Source organism: Strongylocentrotus purpuratus, unplaced genomic scaffold (genome assembly GCF_000002235.5).
Source record: "Strongylocentrotus purpuratus isolate Spur 01 unplaced genomic scaffold, Spur_5.0 spur5_scaffold_14, whole genome shotgun sequence".
Lineage (NCBI taxonomy): Eukaryota > Metazoa > Echinodermata > Echinoidea > Camarodonta > Strongylocentrotidae > Strongylocentrotus > Strongylocentrotus purpuratus.
This window is the reverse complement of record NW_022145599.1, coordinates 13704890-13718483: the sequence shown is the minus strand read 5'-3', so window position 1 is coordinate 13718483 and position 13594 is coordinate 13704890.

The window sequence follows — 13594 nt, the reverse complement described above, 5'->3', positions numbered from 1 at the left end:
AGGACAAAGTCTGGCCTCCGCTCGGGGTCAGTCGGAGGCCGCACGCGACTGAGTATCTGTCCTTGCCGTTACGTAAGACGAGGACAGATTCTCTAGACGAGCGTGGCCCTGGGCTTACGCAATCGAACTGCAAGAATTACTCGAGGACGAAAAACAACGTCGTAAATCTACCGAAGGACAAGTTCGACTTGCACAGCAAGCAATAATATTAAAGCGAAATAATAATGAACTGAGCACATGATACGGACATATCTAAATTCGTAACACTATTCCCCCTCTCCTTAAAAAGTCACTGTCCTCAGTGACCGATAAAAAGAATAGACTTACAGTCATGTTAAACCAAAAGATTGTACCATAATATACATAATGAATTTTTTAAAAAAAAATGACATATCGAGTAAATGAAGCGAATGAGGGATAGTAAACATCAAGTCTGAATTTGAAAACTTGGTTAAAATAAAATGACTTGTAGAAGTGGCCTTAGCTCTTTGACATACGACATGTGTAAGTCTCAAAACGGCATATATGTTTGTCTATACCCATACGTAACATTATGATAGAAACCAGCACAGTCTTAATTGCTTGGTACAGTGTAATCTAGTTTTCAAAAGTTCTGGTGAGTATGACATAATATTCGGGGTCATGAAGTCCCGACCTCCTAAAGTAAAACGAAAATCTACGTATGACATTTAAAGTATTCCTTACAAGCTACTATATAATACAACGCAAGGAACTGTCGAAAAGTTGAGGAGAACTAATATAATGTTAAAAAAAACAACGTCAAAGCAGACCTAACCATTTACCTAATCGTTCAGGTTGCAAAAAGATATATGACATTTAAAACAACAAATAACAAAAACAAAAGTTACTGAAATGCTGTAAAATTGTCGACAATTAACCGCCTCGTACACTGACATCTTTTTCTAGTCAATATTTGCTGAAGCAGCAGAACGAAAGCCGCTTCAACAGTATCAATTTTTTTTTTTTTTTTTTTGGCGAAGCAAATCCAGTGGCCACGTGTCCGATTTTTTTTTTTTTTTTTTTTTTTCCACTCTTGGTCAGCAGAAATGCAGCACGCGATCCGAAAAAACGCGATCATTGTGATTACGCATCACAATGCCTCTAGCAGCAATATGACAGCTTCGGATCTCAAGACAGGCCGAACAGAATATCAGTGAACGAGGGGTACTAAACTCAACACACAAAAATACGTTCCCAAGAAAACGGCTACGCGGCCGTTGAGTTTCAACTATATGCACAAAAATCGATTAAAAGATTAAAACATCTCAATCACATCATAGAAATATGTAACAGAAAAATAGAGAAGACATAGTGATAGGGAAATAGATGGAGAGAGGAACAAGAGAAGAAAGATAATTATAAGGGTCGAGAGGTATAAAGGGAGGCATATTGTTGCCGAGGGCTAGAAATAAGGAGAGGTAATAGAATGCAAATGCAATATACAATTGATAACATGTACAAACTGGATTCAAAACAACAGTTTGAACAATGAAAACAAAATTCAGTAAAAGAATCGCGCAATCTTCATTCGGACAACAGAGTTCTCTATCAGAGTAATGTTTTAAGTCTCCTCCATCGATGATCAAATAGTCCCAGTTTATCTTGAAATGTTAGAGTAAATGTCCAGATCTGTCGACGGGGACCGATGTCTTGTGCTGCTGATTTAAGTTTAAGCGGGAGTGACTCTTTGTAGGAATCCTGGCTTCACATTGATATTCCATTATATTCGAGAAATTTGTAATGATAATTCTGCTTCCATAAAAATGATAAAGCTCGTGGTTGTGTAAACTCGCCTCTATACTGAATTCAGATAACTCAATCAGAAATAAGAATATTTTTAGGATATTCCATAAGGATCACGTAACAGCATTGACTCAGCATGTCGACTTCGCAATATTCCCAACACATGACAAATTGACAATCAAGTATCTACGGCGGGTCCTCCACTTCTACATGGCGCAATATCATGGACATGAATGATTGACGTTGCTCCGATATCTTCGAGGTTGTCCCGTGATTTCCAAACTGATATAATGATTTCCCATTCTTTCCGACGCATACACAACAATTCGCCAACAAAACTAATACGATGTCGAGATCTATAACGCTATCCAAATGATGACTCTCTGCCTCCGTTTTCCACACCGATGCTCTCGAAAAATAAAATGAACAAAAATAAATTGGCCCTACACATACGAAACTATTACTACTAAATAAATGGCCATGCACTGCGTCCTCTTGTTGCCATTGCTGTGCTCCCCTTCTGAGGCTGGCACCCAATGCAGCAACCGTCAAAAATAAATAAAAGGCACTCGGTTTCCCTTTGAAATCGTCGACTCGTCATGCGGTATATTTCCTCGTATCTATGATAAATCCTGAAGTACGAACGCTTCCTTTTTCGTGAACGAAGAGCAGGTACATGTTAAACACATTATACAATTGGCTCAACACACCAATTTCAAAATAAATGACCATGTCATTCTGGACGACTTAACAGGTTCAATGATTAATCTCCACCGAAACAACAGAAGAAAAAAAAGGGACAGAGAGTGAAACATCTGATGAAAATAATCCAGAAGAGTAATATCCAAATAAATGGCACAGTTTAAACATCTGATGAAAAAAAATCCGAAAGAGTAATATCCAAATAAATGGCACAATTTGTTGATGCCCTCGTCACCCGCCGCCGAAACCGGGGAGTAGGCCCTCTCATCGACAATGGGGTTCGATGGAGATGTGAACCCGCTATCCATATCCCCATCACAGTTATGCATCCCCATTGTCAGATATGAAGAGTGGTAAGCCATTGTAGAAATATAGGAGTGAATGGCAGGCGTCTCGTCTTGTTGAAGTTATTGGCATGGAATGACCATGGAGATATCTCCATGGTATGACGAAATGTGTGAAATGTCCCAAAACCGCTGATGGCCAGATCCGTTGTTTATAAACTAAGCCGGACTGGCGGTCTTGGCCTTCGGCCGCTCCTCCTCAGTTCGATGCCGTCCTTGGGATTAGTCTGTGTTCCAGCCTGTCGTTTATTCCTAGTAGTAAACACATTTCGTGCATGTTGGGATAGTTCTCGTGCCCATGATGGCACGTTGGCTGAAAGGAAGGGTTTGAGTCTATCATGATGAAGAATCGTCGTTTTTCCTCTCGGGCTACTGCGAATTTCAAATATTAATTCACTTAGCTTTCTCGTGATCGTGCACTTTTTAGTTTAGGAGATAGGCCCTTGTGCCTAGTGGAGTCTAGACGATAGACTAGGTCGCCGACTTCATAGTTGTTGACTGATGTACGCAAATCATAATTGCGCTTTTGCCTAGACGTACTTCTCCCAATGTTGTCACGAGCTAGCTTCCATGATTGTTTCATTGTTTTGGCCATCCGGTTAGCATATCCTCCGATATCACTCGGTTCCTCGTCAATCGGGTCGATGTCGAGTGAAAACTCTAACGGTGTCCGTACTTCACGACCTAGCATGAGGAAATAAGGAGAAAATCCTATAGTTTCGTGTGTAGAACTTCTGTACCCCGCCGTCAAAAGTGGTAAATTCTTGTCCCAGTCTTTTTGGTTTTTATCCACGAAAGATGAGATCATGTTGGCAAGAGTCAGGTTGAATCTTTCAATCATTCCATTTGAGGAGGGGTGGTATGGAGTTGTTCTTGTCTTGGTAATTCCGAGTAATTTGCAGACGTCCTGAAATAGGTTAGATTCGAATGTCCTGCCTTGGTCAGAATGAAGCTCTAAGGGCGTTCAAAATCGAGATATGAATTCATTAACAAGTTTCTCGGCTACTGTCTCGGCGGTCTGGTCTGGGATGGCGTATGCCTCAATCCATTTAGTGAAAGTGTCACCTACAACCATGACGTATCTATTTCCATTGTCACTAACTGGAAGGGGGCCCATAATGTCAATTGCAATTCGATCCATGGGGTGCCCGACATTATATTCTCCCAGTCCCAGTGGTGCCCTTGGCTTTGATGTTGGTCGTTTCCTAGCACCACATATTACGCAATTTGCTATGAATAGGCGGACTGCTTCGTTCATATTGAGCCAAAAAAAACTGCGTGATATTCTACTTAATGTCTTTTTAGCTCCCAAATGTCCAGCGAAAATTGAGGCATGATTGGCTTCAATCACACGGTCTTGTAACTTCTCCGGAACAACCAGTTGTAATCTTGTTGTGAGTTTTGAATTAGTGTCATGGCGTTTGTACAACAACCCATCAACAATTTGCAGCTGTTGCCAGGACAACCATAGGTTTCGAACAGTAGGACTCTTATCCTGCACAAGATTGCGTGCTGGTCTGTCAGGTGACTTGGTGAGCCAATCGAGCACGATCGCGACATTGGGGTCGTTCTTTTGCATAGTTATCAATTCTTCGCGACTAAGATTTCCAATGATGACTCCCTGGAGCTCGGGTCTTCCCCCACTTACAGAGTCTGACTAGCCACCGTTGTTAACATGATTACCTCGCTTATCAGGCGGCACCTTCTTCTGCGACGTCGAAGCACGATTTACTCTAGCTAATCTACTTGGGATAGACCATAATCCTCCTCCAAACGACAATACTGCTCCATTCATAACATATCCTCCATGCACAATATCTTGCCAAAATACTGCTAAAATACCGAGGATACACACTATCATAATTCCCCATAGCGTTCTACACCTTGTTATACTGCTGATCAAACTCATAAAGAAAGCGATGACGAACACAATCATGACGTATAGTCCCTTCTTTACTTCAGGTCCCCCTCCTTGATGAGAACTTAGTCCCTTCTTTACTTCAGGTCCCCCTCCTTGATGAGAACTTATTGACGTAGTCTGACAGCTTGCGTCAGCTTGGATGTGTGAGGCCGGTTTCTGTGTTGGCCGGATACTCCTCGCGGAAAGTGGGATGATGTCGTCTTCTTCGAAGAAGTCAGACCATTCACGATGTCGCCTCTCACAGGTCTTACATCCTCCACATGGTAGTTTTTCGAGGATCGATGATTTGTCATAGCAGTCACATGTATCGGGATCACATGCGATTCTAGATAACGCGTCAGCATTGCCGTGCTTTCTCCCTGCCCGATGTTCGATCACGAAGTCGAATTGGGATAATCCCTCAATCCATCTAGCCATTTGATCGGTTGGTTCACGAAATGACATTATCCATCTAAGAGATGAGTGATCAGTCCGGATCAAGAATTTTCTGCCAAACAGAAAATGACGGAAGTGGCAAACGAATGAGACAACTGCCAATAGTTCTCGACGTGTAGTGCAGTAACGACGTTGTGTCTTAGTTAGAGATCGACTAGCGAATGCGACTGGTCTCTCTAATTCGCACTGGGTTGACTCATCCCACTGTAGTTGGGACAAAACAGCACCGACGCCTGTGGCTGACGCATCAGTATCTAATATGAACATACCCTCATCATTTGGATATGCCATGCAATTATCACTCGTGATCGCTAGTTTCAGCTCATCGAAGGCAGATTGACATTCACTGTCCCACTCAAATGTGCGAGATTTTTTCCATGAGGCGAGTCAAGGGTGAAGCGATAGATGAGAATCCACGGATAAATCTCCTGTAGTAAGAGCAAAGACCGATAAAAGATCTAACATCGCTTACCGTCTTAGGTGTAGGCCATTGGTGAATCCTATCTATCTTGTCGGGGTCGGGCTTGATGCCTTTTGCGCTTACTACATGCCCAAGATAGCATACTTCCGACTTCACTAGGTTGCATTTGCTGGGTTTTAGTTTTAGCCCTGCTTGGCCAAGACGATCGAGTACCTCATCGAGCCTCTCGAGACGCTCTTCAAAGGTGGAACCGAGAACGATGATATCGTCGAGATAAAGGATTAAGGTTTTCCATTGCAAACCTTTCATGAGAAGCTCCATACCCCGCTCAAACGTGCTCGGGGCATTGCATAATCCAAACGGCATCGTGATGTACTCGTAATGTCCGCTTCTAGTGCTAAATGCCGTCTTCTGCTGGTCCTCCTCCTTTAGTTCTATTTGCCAGTATCCGGATTGTAAGTCTAAAGTGCTAAAGATTTTAGCACCTCCTATGCAGTCAAGACAGTCCTCTATACGAGGAAGTGGATAAGCATCTTTCGTCGTCACTTCATTTAATTTGCGATAATCCACGCATGGCCTTGTTGATCCATCTCGTTTCCTTACATACACCAGCGGGCTCGACCAGGCGCTCGTGGATTCGCGGATAACCCCTGATCGCAACTGTGTCTGAATTATCTCCTCCTCTTCGTCCACAAAAGCTCGAGGCGGGCGTCTTGGCCTCTGCTTAATGGGTGAGGCAGTACCTGTGTCGATTGCATGCTGAACCAATGATGTTCGTCCTAAGTCATTTGGAGAAACTGCAAATGTCGATTTATGCTTATCGAGTAGCTCAGCTAATTTGTCCCTCTCATGTGTCGATGACAACTCTCCGCAGTTCGATTATACAACGACTTTAAGTCTTCAGACCAATCCTCAAACCTAAGATTTCCTGATGCAGAGCTACTTTTTACAACATTAATATTTCGAGGAAGAGGCTTAGTTCCGTTATTGCCTTCATGGTACACTTTGTCTATAAGCTGTAGGTTTGCGAGTTTGGTTCCGGCATGCACATGAATATCCACCCCAAGTGTGTTGGCTACCCGTACAGGCAAATCGATATCATTCCTATTGATATCGACCACGCAGCTGGCTACATGAATTGGTTGTAATGTTTCTCCGCTATTCATGGGTTCAATCAATCCGTATGGAAGATCGCCTTTTAGTTTAGTGACATTGGCACTGCCGGCGATGATGAATTCAGAGTTAGCAGGGATAATGACGTCATGCTTGACTATCACATTACAGCTCGAGTCAGAAATAATTTCGCATTGAAACAAGCGATCATTCAAACGAAGCCCACGTCTAGGTTCAAGAATAAAGTTAAAGTGATGCATGAAGTCAAATCCGAGAAGGCCCTCGTCACTTATATCAGCCACGAAGACATTCCACTTGAATGTCATGTCCTCAAGTGTGATGTCGAGATCAATCGTCCCATAGATATGTAGTATTTCATTATTCGCTGCTTGAAGTTGAATGTCCTCTGTCGGCTCTTTAAGATGTTTACGCAAATCTATGTCTATACCTTCGTAAACTTTAGAGGAAATAACAGTCACTGCTGCGCCCGAGTCGACCAAAAATTTAGCGTTTGCACCATGAACATTTGCTCCAATAAAAGCCGAAAGCCCTGTACTTTTGACGAGTTTAATTATTCTCGATGCATTACTCACTGTAGTTTTAAGGGCCGAAACCTGGTCGATTGGATCGGCCCCAGCTGGTTTCCCGCCTCGACATTATTTACGGATGGTAAGGGGTTGGCCTGTCGTTGATGCATAGGCTGGGGATGTTGTACATGATGTTGATGCTGTGGTGGTGGTGGTGCCTGTGGTACCCACATTTGCTGCTGTGTCTTTGGCTGGGGCTGTGGCGGCAAAAACTGTGGAGGTGCCCAGGCTTGTGGGACGAATGGTTGTTGATAGCGGCGGTTGTCATAACGAGGATTAGGGCAGTTCCTAGCTAAATGCCCCTCCCTATCACACTCGTAACATCTGTTGTGCATGGGTCTACCACCTCGAGGTTGACGTCCTCTGTCATCATTCCCTCGCCTACCTTGCCGTCCATCTCCCGTTGTATTGGCATCTCTCGAATTTCTTTCAGCCTGATCCTTTAAGAGGGATGAGAGTGTGTTCAGTCTTTCGTCGATGGACATAACGCGACGTTCAAAATCAGCAAGCCGGCCTTCGGTAACGCTAACCGATTGCGAGGATGACAGGGCCCTAATCGGCCGGTAGGCATTGGGGCTACTCTCCTCTCGCAGATTGAAATACCGCTCGGCTATCTCACAGGCCTCTTGCAGGGATTTAGGTTCGTGCATTCCCACTGTTAATGTCATGTTTTGGTCTCCGATTCCTCGTAGAAAATGTCTTGTGCTAATGGTTTCTATTGTGTCGACGTCGGCACTCGGATAACCAAAAGTTGTCAGTCTTCTTACGTCGGCGGCATAATCGGCAATAGTCTCCTTCGGTCCAAGACGCCTTGCCTCCAACTGGGAGACGAATGAGGCCGGTGTTTTCCTATTTTCGAATCGCTCATTTAGCGCCGCTACCAGGTTATCGAAGTCCCCTGTGACGTCAGAGGAGAGTTGTTGGAAAGCGAAGTCTGCTGCATTACCTCGCAAGCAAGCCAGTATTCGAAATCGTTTTTCGTTTGTGTTCCATCCACACGCTTCTGCAATGTTCTGGAACGAAAAGATGAAGCTTTCCCACGGGCGTGTTCCATCAAAATATTCCTGATGGGGTAGCTGAATAGCAGCCCTTGGTTGAGCGGGGCTGCGAATTTGAACCTCCTCTTCCAAAGGTTGTGCATCTGTCTCGCTAGAGTGTTGAATTTGAAGTCGTGCTTCATCAAGCTCCAATTGGAGCTCCCTGATCTCCTGTTCTAAATCTGTTTTTCTACGCCTCCTTGCCATTTCGATTAGCGTGTTGAAGTCCGAAATCCCACTGCTGCCACCAGTGTAACGAAATTTGATTACAAGTGTTTAATTCAGACTGCTCTCGTTCAGTTCTCGTTCAATATCTCTCTCACTCGAGCTCATGCGTGTATATAAAACAAATGCAGCAGAAGAAATGGAGTATATGATCATGAGTTTCAGTTATATTCAGCGTTTATTACTTCCAATAGGTACAGTGAATCATTACAGGTTTGGAAAGCGGCAGAAAGGAGTCCGAGGAGAAGTCTTAAGAAGTCTGTCTAACAAGTCTGAAGTCCCTCGATTTTAGAATCCCTGGCTTTATATAGGGAGCTGTTTTGTAGCAGCAAGGACACAACCCGACCTCGAGCTAAAGGGCAGAGTCTGTCCTCAAACTGAGGACAAAGTCTGGCCTCCGCTCGGGGTCAGTCGGAGGCCGCACGCGACTGAGTATCTGTCCTTGCCGTTACGTAAGACGAGGACAGATTCTCTAGACGAGCGTGGCCCTGGGCTTACGCAATCGAACTGCAAGAATTACTCGAGGACGAAAAACAACGTCGTAAATCTACCGAAGGACAAGTTCGACTTGCACAGCAAGCAATAATATTATAGCGAAATAATAATGAACTGAGCACATGATACGGACATATCTAAATTCGTAACAATATGCATAGTTTCAGAAATGGAACAAAGACAATGTGAACTGATGACTTATGTCTACCAAATTGACCTTTCCTTTGCAGATATTGATGACTGTTTGGATGAGAATTGTAGCGGGTATGGCGTGTGCGAGGATGGAATCGACGGCTTTGCTTGTGTGTGCCGAAGCGGGTACACGGGTGACCTGTGTCAAATAGGTATGGTATTGATAAATTGCAATTCTTTTATCAGACATGAAAAAAGAAATATGCTATTTAATAGCGTAAATTTTGGTTCATATCTCTTAGATGACCTACCAGTATTTATAATAATTCTTTTCATGAAATTCCAACAATTCACTGTTATTTTGGTAAAGATATCATTGAAATTTTGAAGAGTTGACAAAATGAAAAAACTTTGCAAAGGAGCACAAATTAATGTACACCTTAATGAAACCTTAGCCAAAGAATAAGTGTAGGTGTTCTAAAAATAAGATGTATTCTTCCCCTCTGATGTAAAAGGAAAGTTACCAAGAGATAAACAAATTAAGATATTCTTGTCATGAAGTAATTTCTTTTTGCATTTCATGGGCGCAACCATTTTCTTGAAACTGTGACGTACCAGGGGAAGTTGTACATGTTTCATGCACTAAGCCTTCGTTGAAAAGACTTGTTAATTCAATAACAGCTTTGGACACCCCATCATACTACAGAAATGCATTTCAATGAAATGTCTGAACAGTTAGTATCATACAAATTGTATACCCATGAATTAAGTTCACTAATTTTAAAGTGGTGAATCTGCGGCATTAAAGATAAAGTTGAGTTCTGGTCATGCAATTGCATTGTGAAAAAAACGTTGTGCAATCGATCAGAAAAGGCTGATCATCTAGCGTGTAACTATTGGTGCGTAGTGCAATGTTCTGGATTCATCAAAATGATAAGAAATTTGGCCCAGTCTTAGTAAAATTACAAGCACTGTACACAGAAAGCTGTTCAAGCGCGTAGCCAGGATTTCATTTTAGGGGGGGCGGTAGTGAGCACGCGAAGCGTGCGAGTCACTTAAAGAGCGCGCGAAGCGCGCTCCCTAGGGGGTGGGTGCAGGGAGGGGGGAGTTTCCCCCCTCCCGCGCGAAGCGCGGAAGCTTTGAAAGAAGACGATTCGTTGTACCTTTCTCGACTCATAATCCTTGTCTGAATTCAGTCCCTCCCCTCTCTCGCGCGAAGCTTTGACGTTTCTTTAAATTATTAGAGAAAGAAGACGATTCGTTGTACCTCTCTCGACTCTTAATCCTTATCTGTATTCAGTCCCTCCCATCTCTCACGCGAAGCTTTGACGTTTCATTAAATTATTAGAGAAAGAAGACGATTCGTTGTACCTTTCTCGACTCTTAATCCTTGTCTGAATTCTGTTCCCCCCCCCCCCCCTCTCGCGCGAAGCTTTGACATTTCTTTAAATTATTAGAGAAAGAAGACGATTCTTTGTTCCTTTCTCGACTCTTAATCCTTGTCTAAATTCTGTCCCCCCCCCCCCCCCCCTCTCGCGCGAAGCTTTGACGTTACATTAAATTATTAGAGAAAGAAGACGATTCGTTGTACCTTTCCCGACTCATATTTCTTAATTTGAACTCAGTTTCTCCCTTCCCGCGCGAAGCGCGGAAGCTTTGACGATTCATTGTACCGTTCTCGACTCCTTTTCCCTTTTTCTTCCTACGTCCTCTTTCTTTTTTTTCTCTCTTTCTCTCTCTCTTTTTTTTTTTGGCCGGCGTTTTTGGGGGGGGCGACCGCCCCCCCCCCCTGGCTACGCGCCTGATAGCTGTTTATAAAACCATGGGCGTATAAACGTCCCGATTTTTATGATGTTACAAGCCATATTTAGAATATTAAGGCATTTGAAGGGACATGCTTTTCAGGGAACATTTTTTGTCTGATGTTTTTCACACTTGCATAATACAATGATAACGGTCAACAACAACAAAATTTACCTCTTCCCAGAACTCTCAACCTTCTCTTAAAGCAGGTATTGTCAAAACAATGTAAACGTTCCAATTTTGAAGTGAGGCAAACAACATGCTTTTAATACCGAACACTTGCTTGTCAATTAAATTCAATCGATCTCTGAATTACAGTAAATTATGTTATATATTTTTTTTACGATTCCAAATAATCGTCAAGACCATAATTATCAAAACTTTACTAATTTGGAAATGAAAAATCTTCGAAAATGTCGTTGTAAACGTATAATGATCCGTTACTTAATTTAGATCTCCTGTTGTGTCCCTATGAAAACTGCATAGTTGTGAACTCACTGACGGTGTTTGCGTAGTTAAGACATCATTCAGATCTGCAGTTTGACCAAAAGGCGCCATTTACATCTAGGTACAAAATCCACGTCATAAAGAAGAAGTTTCTGGACACCCAATTTTGAGAGCAGAATGCGTTGTTTGGCTACTAAACCTAATGCCGGACGCCTCTTAACACAGGACACCCTGTAAATGGCCGTATATCTTCAAAACTAAAATGATATGCATTGTAATTTCAACGCATTAAAGGGAGAATGCAACCTAATACTAAGTTGGTTTTTTGGAGGGTAATTGTCCTCGGGGGGGGGGAGGGGATGTCGTCCACTGGAGTAATTGCCTCGGGAGGATATTGTCCTCGTGGGGGTAATTTTCCGGGCGGGTAATTGTCTCGCTGGTAATTGTCCTAGAACCATGATGATGGGTAGTCATCAATTTAAGTTTTTATTGGTCAGAGTGTAATTTCTGGATGATAAGTGTCCCAGGATAATTTGGCCAGGTCATAATTTTTCAGGGGGATAATTGTCCAAGGGGTGATTGTACTACGGGTGATTGATCAGGGGAATCGTCCCAGGGGTATGTCTCCGGTGGGGAATCGTTTTGGGGGTTATTGTCATCAGGCATCTTGTCCTAAGGTGGTTCTTTTGACCTAGGAAGTGAGTTCCTAATGGGTAATTTTATAAGGGTGATTGTCCGGGGAGTAATTGTCCTAGAACTGTTGTCAGTATTCATATTTTTATGCTCTAGTTATTAATACATTCTTTCCAAAACAGCAGATCCATTGACAGAACCTACGGCTTTCACTACGACACCTGTTACAACAACTAAACCTAATACAACAATTAACTGTAAGTGATATGCTTGTCTATTTTAACGTTTAAAGCTTCTGCCTTAAAGGGATCGTTTAACAACGTTAAATATGAGATGCATGGCCCTATGTGCTATCAGTGTCTGTGATATGTTATAATATTGAAGCCCTAAAAAAAATTGCGCTTGACAATGATCTTGAAGTGCCTCAAAAAAGTAAAAATCTTTGAGTGACCGGTTTTACCATACTCATTTACCCCAAAAGACTATAGTGTTATGAAAACCGTTAGGAAAACGACAAATAAAATTTCGACTTCCAATCATAAATATCTTGATAATCTGACATGTGATCGGCTTGTAAAATTCATGGGATTCCTGACTGACCTAAAAATTTATAATTATGATTGCAGCATGAGCTAAATCCAAGATTTTGTGTCAGAATCTGAGGCAATGTGACCGAGTCACTTTAAAAGTAGAGGGCAATGAAATGAAATGTAATTCGGAGAAATCTGTCTGTGCATGTACCTCCTGTTAAAAAGGTATTCATTAGGCGTATCAGAGTATGATTTGCATTTAGCACGATAAGTACGCCTAGCCTATATTAACGATTGATCTAAATGCCTGTGTTCTTGAGAGAATGCATTTCTGGTTTTGATATTGTTTTTTTTAAGCCATCACCGATTAGGATCTTGTTATCCCCTCGCCGACGAAGTTGGAGGGGATATAAACGCTGCCGTCTGTCCTTCCGTCCGTCCTTCCGTAACAAATCTGGTTTCCGTTCAATAACTTGAGTAATCTTTGACGGATTTTAATGCAATTTGATATGAAGGTACATAGTATCAAACACAGCCTAAGTTCGATTTTGGAGTATGTAGGTCTAAGGTCAAAGTCAAAGCTCATTAAATATGCAAAAATACCCAAATCTGGTTTCCGCTCGATAACTTTAGTAGGCCTAATGTTTGACGGATTTTAATGAAATTCGACATGAAGGTACATGGTATCAAAATACAGCTTAAGTTTTATTTCGGAGTATATAGGTCAAAGGTTAAGGTCATAGCTCATTAAATGTGCAAAAAATACCTAATTATATATGCTAACATGTGGTTTTCATTCAATAACTAAGTAATGTTGTTGAGTATTTACTTCAAAGGGCAAAGGTCGCAGCTCATTAAGTATGCAAACATTGCTAAATATTGGTCATTTATACCCGGTGATGGGATGCTACGCTTTGAATTGACTTGTTTGTTATTTATTGCACATTATTCACTTTTTATTGTTTTTATAGATATCATCTACGTCGTAATGTCGGCTGTTGTACT